Source organism: Peromyscus leucopus, chromosome 16_21 (assembly GCF_004664715.2).
Source record: "Peromyscus leucopus breed LL Stock chromosome 16_21, UCI_PerLeu_2.1, whole genome shotgun sequence".
In the NCBI taxonomy this organism is placed as follows: domain Eukaryota; kingdom Metazoa; phylum Chordata; class Mammalia; order Rodentia; family Cricetidae; genus Peromyscus; species Peromyscus leucopus.
In genome coordinates this window covers 78,272,914-78,290,274 of record NC_051084.1, presented here as the reverse complement: position 1 = coordinate 78,290,274, position 17,361 = coordinate 78,272,914, and positions in this window count along the sequence as shown.

Genomic DNA, 17,361 nt, shown 5'->3' with positions numbered 1-17,361 from the left:
TATTGATTCCTTATGGGAGGAAACTGTATTTTATTTTTTTTCCTTGTGTTTCTTCCTTGAAAGAATATTTTTTAAATGCCTGTTACAAAAGCCACAGTTTTACTGAAAGCAAATGCCTTTGGTTTTAGGTTAAGGAGTTTTGCAGCCATTCACTGTGGATCCAGCATGACCAGTGTGTGTTGGAAGTTACCCTCTGAAAGGTCATCTAATTTCAAAGAAAGAAAAACACTGAAATTTATTAAAAGCAAATGAAAACCATATTAAAATCATATTATTAAAATAGCAGCAGTGGACTTAATTAAATCGAGAACTCGAATTAATAGCTGCTTCTGTATGGAATCATTAATTCGAAGGAGGCCGAGGCTGTGTTGTTTTTAGGCCACAACCAATTTATAATTAAACTAACTGTAGAATCTCACTTTCCTGCCACCTGCATGGCGAACATCCATTTTACGTAGGAGTCCATGGAGCAGGCGATCAGAACACCTCAGACTGGAATTCCGGATTGCGTTAGGCTCCTGCCTCACAGCTGTCTTATTCCTGGTAGTGTGCAAACCGCTGGTACAGCTACGGAGCACACGGACTGACTGTGTTCACGTGACATCCCGTGGCTGCCCCGCGGTGTCTGCTTACCAACACCTGTCTTCACCTTCGTGGAGCGTGGTATCTGTCCCCTTCCGTGAGTCAGGTGTCATCATTTGATTTCCCGAGCACCCCTGGCCACTTCTGCATCCTCTTTAGCCCTTCTCCCCTCTTTCCTGCCCTGTGTGTATGCACTTGTCCTGATCAAGGACAGACACTCAAGACAGGCTGAGGACATCCACCCAGCGTCTGAGAGTCCTGTCCTGTGAGGATGGTACAGATGCCAGTGTGCTCATCGGTCCCACAGGGAAGTTAGTTACCTGACATCGGTCCCACCTGAAGTTAGTTACAGACTGGCCAGGGGCAACCGGTGCTCTCAATTACAGCCACCTTACATTCTCCACTGACCACCCGTTCCCTTTCCGGCAGTGACCTCCCCATAAATCACACCAACGTCTTCCTCATAATTTCCAGCCAAACTCAGCTTTCCTCCTCCAGTCCTTCCTCCTACGTTTCTTTCATAATTATGTTGACATATTTGAAGTCAATTCTGTGTACTGGTAAACAGTAGATGTCTTTGTCAGTCTCTTTCATGAATGTCCTTAGTTCCACCCCTTACAGCTAGTCACTGCGGCCTACTTACCAGTACTTCTAGAGATTGTAATAGTTATAGAGTAAATTGAAAATGTGATCTTTTCTTCTTTTTTACTTCAGAGAATCGCGTACTAAATACGACCCTGTGTACTTTTAATAAGTGAGACTAAGTGGGATAAATTTTATTTCCAACCCTTTTATGCAATACCCAGAACCCCACTTCCGACCCTGAGGAGGTGTATGGCTCTAAGTTTGGGGGTCTGCACACAACTGCACAAGTGCCACCAACGCAATCTACAGAACAGGCCTGCGATTTCTGCAGAAGGTTTCTTCACACCTGCTAAGAGCCAGCCCCCACCCCAGCCCCAGCCCCTGGCAACCTCTAATCTAGTTTCTACCTAGATAGCCCTACCTCGCTCTAAATGGCATGTAAATGCAGCACTCGGTGTGCGGCCTGGGGGTCTGGCTTTAAGTTATTCGCCTGGGCTGCTGCAGGTGTCAGTTTGTGCTTCTCTGTGGCTGAATGGCACACCTGTCCTTGTCAGTATTTGAAAATCTTTCTTCCCCACCCCACCCCCACCCTTCACTGCTGTGATGTAGTTTGCTATAAGGACGCACTATAATTTAATTTGCCTCCTGGCACCATGTCTTCCCCACACCATTCCTTTTTCAAACACGCGCACACAGCTTCCCCAAGCCCCGTCACCCCGCTCTCTCCCACATGTACCGACAGGCCGTTGCTCCTGGTGGTGTTAAGCATATATCTCAGAGACCTCCTATTGTGCATAGAGTGAAGAGACAAAGGCACAAGCTGGGCTTTGATATCTAGGGCTGTGTCTGTGCCAAGACCCAGGTCAAGACTCCCGAAGCTGCTTTGTTAATCACCCAGTAAATGTCAGGGCAGAAGAGAGCGTTTCTGGAAGACGCGGGATTCCGTGGCTGTAGACTTGAGCCCAAGATCATCTTTCATGCTTTACCACCCCCTGGAGACAGCACAGCAGTCTCGGGCACTGCTCTACAGCCTTTGGTTTTGAAGGCCATCTGTCTGCACCCCAGGCTTTCCAGCTCCCCTCCAATTCTCTTGCACATGGGCATTCGGAATAATGGCACGTCTGCCCCTTTAATACTGTCCAGGAGCCGGGCGGTGGTGGCGCACGCCTTTAATCCCAGCACTTGGGAGGCAGAGCCAGGTGGATCTCTGTGGGTTCGAGGCCAGCCTGGGCTACCAAGTGAGTTCCAGGAGAGGTGCAAAGCTACACAGAGAAACCCAGTCTCGAAGAACAAAACAAAACAAAAAACAAACAACAACAACAACAACAACAAAATACTGTCAAGGTATGTGGTGAATTAGTTATTTTCCCCAATGTAACCACAAAATACTTGACAAAACCAGCTTAAGAAAGGTCTCTTTTTGGTTTGCAGCTTGAGGTTATAGTCCATCGTGGTCAGGAAATCATGGCAGAGGCATGAAACGGAAGCTGGCTGCACGCACAGTCGGGACTGAAATGGTTGCATGCACAGGAAGCGAGAGATGAACACTGGTACTCAGCCTACTTTCCATTCGGTTCTGTGCCCCAGCCCGTGGGAAAATGCTGCCCACATTGAGGAGGCTTTCCCACTTCAGTTAGTCCAGCCTAGAAACTCTTCCACACACATGCCCAGTGCTGTTTCCTTGATCCTATCAAGTCAATGTTAACCATCACACCTGGCTTTTGTTTTTCAGCAAACTCAGATTATTGTAGCTCCTGGTCCCCATAGCAGCCTATCCTCTCCAGAGTCATCACCCCTGCCTCTGTGTAATAGCCTGTACCCTGACTTCTTGTGCTCTGTCTTACCTCTTGGGTTGTGTGTCGCTCTGATTGTTGTCTTCTGAAAATAGATCATGCTGCCGTGGCACTTCCTGCATACAATGTGTAAAGGGTCTTCATTGCATTCAAGTGGAAGCCAAGATTCAGTGCCCCTGTAGGCTCAGGTCCCTGGGCTTCCTGCTGTGGGATGTCTTTCTGTGTGCTGTCAATATGTGTTGCTATGATTGGTTGATAAATAAAGCTGCATTGGCCTATGGCAGGGCAGGTTGGAGTCAGGCAGGAAAATCCAAGCAGATAGACAGGAAAAGAAAGGCAAAGGCAGAGGAGATGGCATCTCGCCATCTAGGGAGCAACACGTAATGACACACAGGTAAAGTGATGGTACACATGGCGACATATAGATTAATGGAAATGGCTTACGATATGAGAGCTAGCTAGCAAGAAGCCTGCCATAGGCCATGTAATTGATAATTAATATTAAGCCTCTGAGTGATTATTTTATAAGCAGCTGTAGGACCACAGGGTCTGGCAGGACAGGAGAAAACCTTCAGGCTACAGCTTCCTCTCCTCTCTCATCCTTTCCTCTATCAGGTTGCTCTGAGGGTCGCTGTTGGACTTTTGTTAACCATGGATATTCTTCCTACTGGTATGTGAATGGCTGTTCCTTCTGTTCTGGATTATCGCTGACAGCCACCTCCATGGAATGATCATCCATTGTGCTTGAATGGATGAATGCTGGACATGAATATGAGGCCAGTGCCTCCATAGCCCAAACCTCCCAAGGTCCATCACCTCTTCACACTGTTGCTTTGGCCACCACATTCCAGCACAGATTTGGGAAGAGAAATACTACACTCAAAGCATAACACTAACCATTTGTGTGTTTGTTGGTGGTCTGGGAAGAAGGGTTCATGTTCTGTGTTGTTTTTACTTAGGTATGAAATGTTTACACCCCCAGTGACTCACATGTGGAAGGCTTGGTCCCGGTTGGTGGTACCACTGAGGACTGATGAAGCATGAGGATTAATCCATGGGTGAGTTTCTAGCTGACTAGGAGGTAGGGGTTGGCCTCTTTGGGTACCTCTGAACGGTATGTCTCTTAGGGTTACTATTGCTGTGACCAAACACCATGACCAAGAACAAACGGGGGTGGGTGGGGGTAGGGGCAAGGGTTTGTTTCATTTACTATTCCTTATTACAGCTCATCATCAAAGGCAGTCAGGGCAGGAACTCAAACAGGGCAGGAACCTGGAGGCAGGAGCAGATGCAGAGGGCACAGAGGGAAGCTGCTTCCTGGCTTGTTTCTCATGGCTTGCTCAGCCTGCTTTCTTCTAACATCCAGGACCACCAGCCCAGATGACACCACCCACTATGGGCTGGGCCCTCCCCCGTGAACCAGGCTTGTGATCTGATGGAGGTATTTTCTCAATCGAGGTTCCCTCCTCTCAGACGACTGTAGCTTATGTCACATTTACATGGATCTGGGCAGCACAGTCCATCTCGCCCTCAGATCGTTCCGTCCTTGTGTTGTAGGCTTCCTGGCTGGCCTGCGATGAGCAGTTTAATCCCATCGTGTTCTCCCTGATACAGTGTCTGGTGATGGGGCTAATGAACTATGGACAGAAACTTTTGAAACCATGAGCCAAAACTTATCTATCCTTCCTTAAACTGTATCTGTCAGGCGTTTTGTCATGGAAACAACAAATGACTAACATGCGTTTTCTCTCTGTCACTGAGAATGCTGTCTGGCACACACTGGCTTCTTAGTAATGATTTGCATAAAGAATGAATGGATGTATTTAGGGGCTGATAAGAATGGCAAATCTGACAGGACATGTCTGCTGTACACTGAGAAAGCTTTGGTGAGCATATTCCCCCCCCCCTCTTTTTAAATACTGGCCAAGGTCCAAGCTGAGAATGAAAAGCAATATTTCACAGGACTACAAGGTATTTGTATTATTAAATTCATACATTCAATTCAGAGTCGCTTAGGAATTAGATGTGAGGTTTCATCCATGTCCTAAAATGTTATCTTTGATTTGATCATGAACCTGTTGGTGCTGACAAATCTGGTGCTTTGTCCAAGAGCAGATGTATAACTAGAACCTAATAAAATATATACAGCATCCTGGTTGGAGGATCAGAGAGTGATCAGTGCTAGTCCATCAAGGTGACCAGCAGGGTGGAGAAGTGGGCACGTGTGTTAAGAAGAAAATGTTGGCCCCCTAGGGCCATGTTGGTGGCTAAGGGCCATGCCACCGCCAGGGCTATGCTGAGCTGAGTGACCTGTGCTGCTACCCAGGGCCATGGTGATGTCAGGGCCCGGACTGCTTCTGAGGGTCATGTCCGGGTCTGCGGTCCATGGCTCCTGTTACCACTGAAGGCTGTGCATACCCAGAGTCTAGGCCACCACCTGAGACCATGTTGGTATCATGCTGCTGAGAGGCCATGCTGATTTGAGTGGCCTGTGCTACCATCAGGGGCCATGGTGTCGTCCAGGCCTGAGCTGCCAAGGGCCATGTCTGGGTCCATAGCCCTACTACACTCAGGGGCTGTGCTGATGTCCATGGCTCCTGTTACTACTGAAAGCTGTGCAGATGTCTGGGGAATGGGCTGCCACCTGAGGCAATATTGGTGTCCTAGGGCCCTGCTGCTGCCAGGGGCCATACTGATCTGAGTGGCCTGCACTCCTGACCAGGATGATGGTGACATCCAGGCCGGAGCTACTGCCTGAGCTGCTGCCGAGGGTCACGTCTGGGTCCCTGGTCCTGTTGCAGCTGGGGTCTGTGTTGATGTCTGCAGCCATGTGACCGCGAGGGTGGGGAGGGTGGGGAGGGTGGGGGGATCAACGGATATGCTAACTATGTGTGTTGAAATCCAAGGGCCATGTTGAGCCGGCCCTGCCCTTGGCTGTCCCTGGAAGATCTGGTCATGCCTCTCTCTGGCTGCTTCAGGAAGAGAGCCAGTCCCTCCTTACATGGGAGAGCTGGTCCCCATTGACCTCTGCCCTGGGAGAGCTGGCTGCACACACCCCTCACTGCCCGGGGCGGGAGAGCTGACCCTGATGGTGTGGGTGCAGGAGAGCTGGCTCCGCCCCTTGGCTGTGTGGGTGGTCCCAGCGGAGGCCAGACTGACCAACTCAGCTACCACCCAGGCTCAGTTCCAGTGCTTAGATTTGGCCCATCCCAACATGTACCCCATCTTATGACCTGCTGGAGCATGTGAAGGGGCCGGTCCTGCAGAACCAAAGCTGCAGGATCTTTATGATACTCAAGATATCTGAGAGGAATTTTGGTGAAGGTCTGGTGTAGCATAAATCTTAAAGGGTATTATTAATAAAAACAAACCCAGAGCCAGGTATTTGGGTGAACGCCGAATGATCAGAGAAGCAGAACAAGCCACAGCTAACCTTACCTTGCCGACTCCTCAGCTGATATTGTTTGCTCAGACTGGAAGCTTCTGTGTCCTCATCCAAATGGATCTCGGCTGAACTGCTGCTAAAAGCCTGAAAGCTTAACAAACTTAGTTCCTGGTCCTCACGCCTTATATACCTTTCTGCTTCCTGCCATCACTTCCTGGGAGTAAAGGTGTGTGTTTCCAGTGTGGCTTTGAACTCACAGAGATCCAGACGGATCTCTGCCTCCAGAATGCTAGGATTAAAGGCGTGTGCTACCACTGCCTAAACCTATGTTCAATATAGTGGCTGTTCTGTTCTCTGACCCCCAGATAAGTTTTTTGGGGTGCACAATATACCAGCCACAGTCTGGTATTGATGGTGTGCCAAAAGCCAGAGGCTTTGAACCAGACCAACGACTCATTCCAGTGAACAATTGCAGGTAAAGCTGTTTGGCCAAAGGATAAACTGTGTCACACACCGCAGCTCCCACCGCCACGAAGAGGAATGAAGAGGTGATGGAGACGCGAGAAAGATGGGGGATCAAAGTGTCCTTTTTAAATTAATATTTTTATTTTCTTTATTTTTTGGGGGTGGTGGTACAAGGATGAAGGGTGACTATGGAGAGACTGGGAAATGAGTGGGACTGGGGTGCATTGTAGATGTAACCAACCGTCTTATTAAATAAGAAACACAGAAACAATGTAAAAGAGAAAGCCGAGAGGTCAGAGCTCAGAGCTAAAACCTCACCCTTCCTCCTGCGGTGTCCCAGCTTCCCAAAAAGAGAGCTATTTCCTGTCTGTAAGTCGCTTTTCCAGTCATTCTGCCTTCTCATTGGTTGCAAACCCAAACACATGACTGCCTCGTCACTGTCTGAATGTACAGCCCCCTAGGTCTTAAAGGCATATGTCTCCAATGCTGGCTGTATCCCTGAACACACAGAGACCTATGGGGTTAAAGGCATGTGCCACCACCACCACGCTCTTGCTATGGCTCTAATAGCTCTGACCCCCGGGCAACTTTATTTATTAACATACAATTAAAATCACATTTCAGTACAATTAGAATACCACCACATTTCCCCTTTTCTATTTTAATAAAAAGAAAAAAAAAATCAAAAGGTTATAACTAACAAAAGAAAAACTATATACAAAAATACAATATTTTGGGGAACATAATACCACCACAGTACATGATGTGACATTCCCAAAGAATCAATAAAAAATTGTGTTTAAAAAAAGAACACATTGTTCTCGGAGTCGCCACACATTTCCAGGAGGAAAGATGGATACAGTTCTGGATGTTAGGTGGCCATGTCGATCTGATAGAATCTCCAAAGATCTGCTGGTCATTTGAGTTTTTTCCTTTTTCTTTTTTTAATTGATCATCACAATGAACGTTTCTTTATGAGCGTCAGCCAACATCTGCTGGGGTTGAGTCGAGCTCTGCCTCCCACTGATGGAGCCCTTGGGGAGACAACTCATTTGCAGATTTCTTCTTCCTTGTTTTGCTCTTTTGAGTCAGCAGAGAAGAAGCCAGAAAAATGATTGTAGGATTAATCAATTAAGAAGACAAACTGTAGCTTTTAGTTATTATACTCTTGTTCCCAGGGATTGCAGAACATTTCATTTCTAGATCATTTCTATCCTGCTATTATATTCTTATCTCAAAATCCTGAAATTTTTACTAATGTGTAGTCACTTTCACAAATGATTCACCTTTAAATATCTTCACTGAAATGTATAGTTTTTATTGAAGAATATTCGTCTAAAAAACACTACCAAATACCTATTACCCCAGGGATCTTCCTGAGCTTGATCTGGAGAACATTTCTGGATTTATAATAAATGACGTTAATTTAGCTTTCACAGAACATATTTTATCTCTCTTCTGATAAATTAAAACATTCTAGTAATAATTTGTGCAAAGTAACAAGTTTGACTCTTTGGGAAATTGAACGTGTAAATTTTCATTTTTGTAAATGATATGTAAATTCGTTGGTCTTTTCTCTTTGAGAAATGTAATTAAGGTAAACCGCAGAAGTCACGCGAGCAGAAGAAATAGGTCTAAGGGTAGAATCATCATCCTTGAAGAGAGGCTTATTTCAGTGTTTTTTTCTCCCTAAAAACTGCGTTTCCCTGACTCCTAAGGACACGTTGCTACGTCTGTAGAGTGTTGTGCAACCCTCGTCAGAGAAGCTTCTTGCGATAGATGGTAATTAGCACAGAGACCCACAACTGAATAAAGTACCGACAATGAAAGGCGTTGGCTCAGAAAGATTCTGAGACCCAGAGGGTGTGGATGACTCCAAGAGAGCAACGTCTTCCAGACAGAATAAGGCTGACACACATAGGAACTCACAGAAGGACCCACAGAGACTTTGGCAGCATGCATAAGACCTGTAGAAGCTCAAGCCAGATAAAAACCCCAGCATTCTGGAAAAAGGAAGTGGACACAAAGTCCCACCCCCAACCAAGAAGCTATTTACAACGGATAGTTGCTGGGAGAGGGAAAATCAGTTTTTTAAGTGGAGGGACACTGGGTATGCCAACCACACTCCAGGGCAAGCCCAGTCCTTAGGAGTAGTCGGCCAACACAAAACAGAGAGAGAAAATTGGGTGGGTAGGGAGGTAGTAGGGGATCTGGGAAGAATTTTGGGAGGGAAGAAGAATATGATCAAAACATACTGAATGAAATTTTCAAACAATAAATAAAAAACATAAAGAATTACATTTCTCTCCCCTTTTTTTTCTCTAATGTATCACTGCATATTGTTTTCTATGGTAGCAGCCCCAAGCTCACTCCCACATTTATAAGGTTAAAAAAAATGATACAAAGTAATTTTTAAAAAGTAACAACTGATATGTTAACAAGAGAGCTGCTATGTGGATGCCGAAAGCTTTGATTTCTGAACTTGCTCTGTGGTCAATTACCTTAGGATGCCTCAAGCCTAAAATGGCTTTGGCTGAGCTGAGTCAATGAAATATTTATGGATCAAAGCGTCCTGGAGATGCTTCCTATGGGAATGTGTGTAGTATTTATACAGCGCCCTCTTTGATGTGCTCAAAGCGTTTTGCAGATATTATAGACTTCATCTGAACCACCCATGAGGCAGGTTGGGGGAAGAGCCAGTCTTGTTTATGAACAAGTACAGGAGTACAAGGAAGGGCTGCTCAGAGCCCCACAGTGGGGCCATGACCGGGCAGGAAGCCCTGTCTGCTCAAAGGTGTGAGGAAAAGGATTAGTTTCATGGTGGCTGCAGAGAATTTTAACCTCTAAACTACTAATTTCCCAGGATACCTAGTTCCTTGTGCTCTGTGACCCCTCCACTCCACTTCCAGTTCTAGAATTCCACTGCCAAGTCCACAATCATAGCGTGTGCCATGGAAGTGGGGGGTGGGGTTAGGCTCTGGCAGGAGACAGCCTTGGCTTTGAGTCCTGGCGTTGATGCTCATGAGGGGGATATCTCTGAGAGACATTACTTGACATTCATTTTCTTCCTGCATGAGAAGAATGGGTAATTCCTGCCTCCTGGGGTATCACTGTCCAACAGAGACGATGTGACAGGGTCCTTATCACAGGATCTGACACATAACAGGTTCTTAAAAGCTGTGTCAGTGAGACTAGACCCTTGAAGCTTGCAGACGCAAGGTGCAGTCTGCCTGCCCTCCTCCGTCGACAAGGGAGGATCTGGCCATAGGTTTCTAAAGGAATGATTTCAGTAAAAGCAAAGTCATTGTTATAAAGTTTTCTTTTTAGGCAATTTTATTGTAAGGATGGCATTGTCAAATACTGAACTTTGAAATGCGACAGGCATTAATGGGATCTGGAAGCTACATTTGTTAGCTTTCTATTGCTATGACGAAAATGGAGAAAATCACTTATTACAGGAAAGGTTCGTCTGGGCTCACAGTGTTCGTCTTTGGTCGCTGGGCATCTTTGGAGCTGGATTGTATGAGGCAGAAATCGCGGCATGAGAAAGAAGTGGAGCCAAGTTGCTCATGTGATAGTGACCAGGAAAGAGGGGCGGGGCTCATGGGCAAAATATCCCATCAAGGGAATGTCCACAGTGGCCTCCTTCCTCCCGCTGGGGCCCATCTCTAAAGTTCTCACCATCACTGTGTCCATATATGCCACCTGCTGAGGACCAATCTTTGAAGACACAAGCTTTTGAGGGACATTCTGGCTCCAAAGCATGACACAGGCAAGCCTGGAGGGTGCTGGGCTCTTTGTGCAGAAATGGAGCAGATTGCTGAGAATCAGTGGCTTCAGTGAGGCAGGATTCTAGTACAGTCCATTCTGAGGTGAACCCTCTCCCATGGGAGGCAGAGGAAGTCACAAGGTGAGAGAGGAGCCAGGGCTTATTGCGATGATATGGTAAGGAGGGAGTTCAGAGCTAAGGAATGATGAGAACCGGAGCTACCGAATGGTGCTTTTCGAGGTCTTGACTTTGAATACTTCCTCGGATGTGCTCCTGCGTGATAGGCATCAGTTCTCCCCCTGGCAGCACACACTTACCTAAAGAAACCCAGTGACAAGTGTGACAGAGAGATCAATGCATATAAAGGCTGATGGAACTCATTGTCCTTGTTAGCAACATACATTTTAAATCAGTATTTCTCACTGTTGGATTGGGGAGATGCTCAGTGGGTAAAATGCCCACTGTGGGAGCATGAGGACCCCAGTTCAAATCCCCAGCACCCACGTGAATGTCAGATGTATCACCTCAGCACTGGGGAGGTAGAGACAGGCGGATCCTGGGGGCTCCTTGTCAAGTCAGCTTAGCTAAAATGGAAAACTCCAGCTTCAGTGAGAGCCCCTGCCTCAAAAAGGAGGACATTTAGCATCAATTTATGGATCCAACATGTAAATAAATCTGCACATGTGCATATACACATACTCACAGAGACTCATGCACTCATACACACATATATACACTCACACAAGCACACACACACATATGCACATAACACACTTGCACATATACTCATATACACATGCACACACACATATACTCAAAGCACACATACATGCATGCACATATACTCTCGTATACTCATTTTGGTTTTCCTGTATATGATATAATTATCAATAGCATCTGATGGACACACATTCTACCATTTGGTAATCAGTGCCACGAATGTGTGTATATTTTGTTAACAGAGAGAAGGAAAAACTGTAATTTCTAAAGAGAAAAATGAAAAGCTAATGCATTAAGTAGGTGCATTTGGGGCTTAAAAATTCGCTCCAGGGAGTGTCCACTTGGTCATCGTATTTCTGATGCGCCTGTTACAAAGGGACGGGTCCAAATCATAACACAGAGACAATGGGCTGATAAAAAGCTGATTCTCAGGGAAACAAAAGGCTCTGGTTTGCGGCCTTTGCCAGTTTCCACTGTGCAAACACCCTGCCAGACTCCATGGTCTGTTCCTGATAACCAGGGTGATGTCACTGGTATGGAGAATTGAGGAGTTGTTCTCAGTCAGCATCCATGAGGTCGGCTTCTATTCAGACCACAGGGAGGGAAGGAGGCAGATCAGTAAGTGCTGGCAGCCAGCCAGGAGGGCAAGGTGTTCTGGAGTTGACAGAGGAGCAGATAGAATTGTTCTCCTCAGCACAAACCCGGCACACCATTTATAAACCTGCTGATGCTCTGAATTCAAGAAACAAGGTCAGCAGAGCTTAGCAATTGAGAGCCCCGACTCCCACCACTGTCTGGCCTTGTCAATCACGGCTTCGCTATGGGCTGCTGGGGCGTGCCCTGTCTGGCCATGGCCTCCTTTTCAGCTATGATACAGGTGTTGAGAAGTGAAAGAAGCTCCTGTATGTGAAACATTCGGAAAGCACATGACACATAGAATTGAGGGTGAAGAGTCCTCCGCAAAGTCATCTGTTGAAGTTCTTGTGTCCCTTAGGGTTCTCATAGCTGAGATCAAGTTAAGAGGAGGCTATTGCGGTGGGCCTGGGAGCACTGGGAACACAGAGATGTCTGGAAGGATAGCCATGTGACGAGTCAGCAAAAGACTGTGCTCTGCAAGTTCAGGAGAGGGTCACCAGGGGGACGTCCACCCTATCCAGCCTGCAGCATTTTGTTTATGGAAGCCCTAGCCACTAACACACACGCAGCAAAAACCAAGAGCTTGATTATGTTATATTATTGTAAGTAAATTATATTTTTGTTGATTTTAAGAATGAGAAGGAATAAGTACCAGGAAGAGAAGAAAAAAAAAAATTAAAGAGTGGGTTGATGTAAGCAGGGCTAAAAATATAGTCATCGAGAATACCTTATTTTGAGAACTCTGTGATAAACAGAATATTGTTTCCACTTCACGGGAATAATTAGATCACCATTACTCAGACCCAAAAGTGTTCATGAAAGCATGCTCTTAGAAAAAAGGCCTGGGGTGTTCCCGTACGCATCAGGTGAGGGGACTGGGGATGTCCGAAGTGGATATGCTGGTTTACAGACTGTGCGTCCATCAGAGCACGGTGACTTGTGATGACGTAGTACCCAGCGGGACAACTGAAATGTCCCCAGCGCACCAAGAGTCAAGTCTCATCTTAGACCCGTCCTGCTGTACAGTGTCTTCTCACTGACTCTGTTTGTTGCTCTTTCTTTCAGGGTTGCGTCAGCTATCACAGACTCAATAGACAGACTTCTAACCTTGGAAGGGCCAAGTGTGCAGGTCAAAGCCCTTTCTCCCAAGATGAGGTAACTATGTCTGGTTACCCATGGGGAGAAAAAGAGAAAACAGGTCTCTTGGCTTTGGACCCTCTGGATGGCCTCTCCTAGCCATGGGCAGACTTGGGGTGTTAGGAACAGAATTTCCTTGTTTGCAGCCACCACCCCGCGGGGTGCCCTCAAAGGAAAACTGAAGCTGAGAACCATGAATGCAGATGTAGAGAAACACAAACACGGGATCCCGCGCAGCTATGAAAACATGACACCATCCTCACATGTTATTCGGGATCTCAGGGCTTTGACTCTCTTTATTACAGTCATTAAAAAGTATCCATGAACTCTGACAAGTGACCCAAACTCAAGAGGAAATGATCACACTACAGCTTTTCTGCCTCTCTGAAGACTTTCAAAACAGAGAGGGAACTACGTGGGTAGGAATGCCAGCTCCAGAGAGGTGCGGGCATGTAGATGTTATGAAAGACGCCTCATTAAAACATAAGCAATAAGGAATAATAGAAGCACACTACTTCAGAGAAGCGAAATGCTTGTTTTAATTAAGGCCAAGATCGCTCCACTTTAAGTTGTGAAAGGGCCACTTTGGGGGTTGGGGAGATGTCAGCTGCTACAACACTAGTTGCTCAAGTGGAGGGCCTGAGTTCAGATCCCTAACACCCACATAAAAACCTGGGTACAAGCCGGGCGGTGGTGGTGCACACCTTTAATCCCAGCACTCGGGAGGGAAGCAGAGGCAGTGGATCTCTGTGATCTTGAGGCCGGCCTGGTCTATGGAGTGAGATCCAGGACAGCCAGAGCTACACAGAGAGACCCTGTCTGGGGGAGGGGGGAAGACCTGGGTACCGTGGTGCATGCCTGTAATTCCTGCTCTGGGGGACAGAAGGATCCCTGGGGCTTGCTGCTAGCCTATCTGTTGAGCTCCAGGTTCACTGACTAATTCTATCTAAAAAAAAAAAAAAAAGGAAAAAAAAAAGAAAGAAAGAAAGAAAGAAAGAAAGAAAGAAAGAAAAAGGTGGTATTGATAAAGATATCCAGTGTTGATAGTTGGCCTCCACATCCATGTGCACACACACGTATGTTCACTAGTACACACGTGAACATGCACACAAACGAGTATGCATGCATGCCCCCCTTCAGTCACTTGGGCTCTTGTTAAAATGCAAATCCTGGTGCTCAATGACAACTCCTTCCGGAAGGTTCTCTGGCCTCAGTGCACTGCTAGTGTGTACCACTTCCCAGGGCATTTCTGCGTCTAGAACATGCTTGACAATCGTACTGTGGCCTGGCGCTGCTCAGGCAATATTTGCCTTTAGCACCGGTTTCTCGTCCCATGCTTCTGCTGTCCCCTACCACCTGTCCTGTTTTAAGGGTACAGCCATGGTTAAAGGAGAGGCCGAACAGCTGCGCCCTGTGACTTTTTTACGGGGGTGTCCTGGAAAGATCATTCTTTTTACTGACTACAACAACTTTTAAGTAGTGAATTGTGAAATGGTTGTGATGTCGACTATTGTAACCACTTCACCTGAATCAATATATCGAGGAAGAATAGCAGTTTGGCCAACAAATATAGAATTCTTGTTGGATTTAGCTAAGCAAATATCCCGGGATTATGGTGAGCTGCTGGGGAATCCTGGGATTACACTCAGAAGCCACTTTCTAAGTGGTCCCAATGGCTTCATGCATCTGAGTACCAGTGGTCCACTGTAATGAGAAGAAACCCTGTACCCGTGCCATGGAGAAGTCTGCCCAGCAAACTGGGTGCCACAGTCCCCTACGACCAAAAGAAGCTCAGCTGCTTCCAGAGCTCTTCCAAGACTTGTGTGTACCTGCAGCTTCTCAGGTCACAAAAGGGTCACAGCTGGAAACCTTTCAGCAGTTCAAAGAAGACCACTTGTACAAAGTGAAATCAATCCTGCTTGTATTGTACATATCACTCTGCATGTTTTTGCTTTTGTTATGCTGGCTGAGACCTGTTCAAGGTGGATAGCTGCTAACATTTTTTTTTTTGCATTTCAATTCAGTGTTTGATAATTTAAAATATGCATACAAAATAAAATATGTCATATCAACTTTTCCATTCCCCTTCCAACTCCTTCCAGACTTCCCCTTCCAGCATGTTCCCCTCCCAAGTTGGTGTCCTTTTTGGTAGAATATGAGTTCTTACTGGAGACATTTTAATGACCGGTGAGCTCCCACAGAATGCCCTGTTTCTCTTTCTTTCTTTCCTTCCTTCCTTCCTTCCTTCCTTCCTTCCTTCCTTCCTTCCTTCCTTCCTTCCTTCCTTCCTTTCTCTCTCTCTCTCTCTCTCTCTCTCTCTCTCTCTCTCTCTTTCTTTTCTTTGTTTCTTCCTTTCTTCCTTCCTTCTTTCTAATTAATTAATTAATTATGTAATGTTCTGCCTGCACGTATGCCTGTATGCCAGAAGAGTACATCAGATCTCATTGTAGATGGTTGTGAGCCACAATGTGGGTGCTGGGAATTGAACTCAGGACCTCTGGAAGAGCAGCCAGTGCTCTTTACCTCTGAGCCATCTCTCCAGCCCCTTCCCTGTTTCTTAGATGGTGTCTTCAGAGGGTAAAGGAAACACACTCCCTAGCTTTACCTGAACCTACATCTATACCAAAGCAGCCAAACTTCTGGTGAGTGTCCTGAAATCTCCTCTTGAATTTCTTAGAATTTTCCTTTGAAATAACAAATATCATAGTTTTACATTACTAAAAATCAATGAAGTTTGTTGACTCTCCAAATAAATGTATATATAATGGAAACAAGTGAGTCATGCCATTAAGAACATGCATCTGTTATTGGTGCAACCAACTGCTTTCTGCTTAGATTTGAGGTCAGATCCACAGGAAAGAATTCACGTCTGGTACTGTCAACCTGGTCAAGGTCCATGGCTAAGGGGGGTCATAGGCTCTAGTGCGGAAGCTACAGTTGTTGTTTTTATTAGTGTTGAAAGCTGAGCCCCAAATGGGACTTCTGTGTATTCCTCCCATGGTTTAGGGAACACTATGGATAAGTTGTCAGAAAGAATGTAAGAGCCATCGGAAAGGGTGGAACACTCTGAGCATGGCATGGCCATTGCGCTCCCGACTCCTTAGCAGCTCAAGATTGGGACCATCAATGTTCTATCCTGGAGGAGGAGATGGCATCATAAGGCACAGTCTCTCCCTGGGGACATAAATACAGTTGATGATTGCTCGGGGGAGGAGAAGGAGAGTCATTTCTTCAGTGGTGTAGCCCTGTTCCTGCAATCCCCTTTACCCACACACTCCCGGAAGCAATCATAATTAAACTCAGTGGCTCACAAAAAGAAAGCCCGTGTAGAAGGGGGTGAGCTGACCTCATGATGTGTCTGCAGGACAGATGGATAGGTGGGGACGTACATATTTACAAAGACAAAATGCGGAATGAAAAGAAGTGCATTTTATTTTGCCTCTGTTTCCCAGATCTCCTGGAATTCTAGGCTTATAGAAACCACAAGGATTTCTGCAGTCATTGTTTGTTTGTTTTTTCTTTCTTTTAAAATTTATGTGTACAGGTATTTTGTTCACATGTAAGTCTGTAGAACACTTATACAAAGGCCAGAAGAGGGTCTCAGACCCCCAGGACTGGAGTTTCAGATGGTTGTGTATTGCCATGTGGGTGCTGGGAATCAAACCCAGATCCTTTGGAAGAGTAGCCAGTGCTGTTAACTGCCGAGCCATCTCTCCAGCCCCAGCATCAAGTCTCTGTAGGTAAAACAAGAATCAATAATTGGGGAGGGGGGGCGGTTTGAGGAAAGTTTTCTATTCAAAATAAGGAATCTACGAAGAGACCTCAAATGATAAAATATGAATGGTCCGAGGTCATAACCTTTCTAATATGGGTAGCGTCTGAAAATAGTTACCATGAGCTTTTCTAGACTTGAGTGACTAGTTGATCCAATCAAAGAGAGCATTTAAGATTTTATTGAGTTATAACAATCGGCGAGAAAAGACAGAGTGGCTGTGAGGTGAAGCAGGCTAGTTCAGATGTCATCAAATTCTAACAGTGCTTCAAATTCCAGCAAGACACTCTTCTTGTCAACAATATTGGAAACTGGAATGCCTATCTTATAGGTCTCTTTTAGAATGAAGTGTCATAATTTTCCTACGAAAGCAACATCATGTGGTAGGCACCTCTTCCTTCAGCATCCGATTGTGCTGGTGCCTTTTTTTCTTCCCAGTACCCTGATTTACTATAATGCTACCAATTTCCAGGCTGTAGGAATTCCTGTCAGGGCTGGTTTCAGGCTAACAATGGTT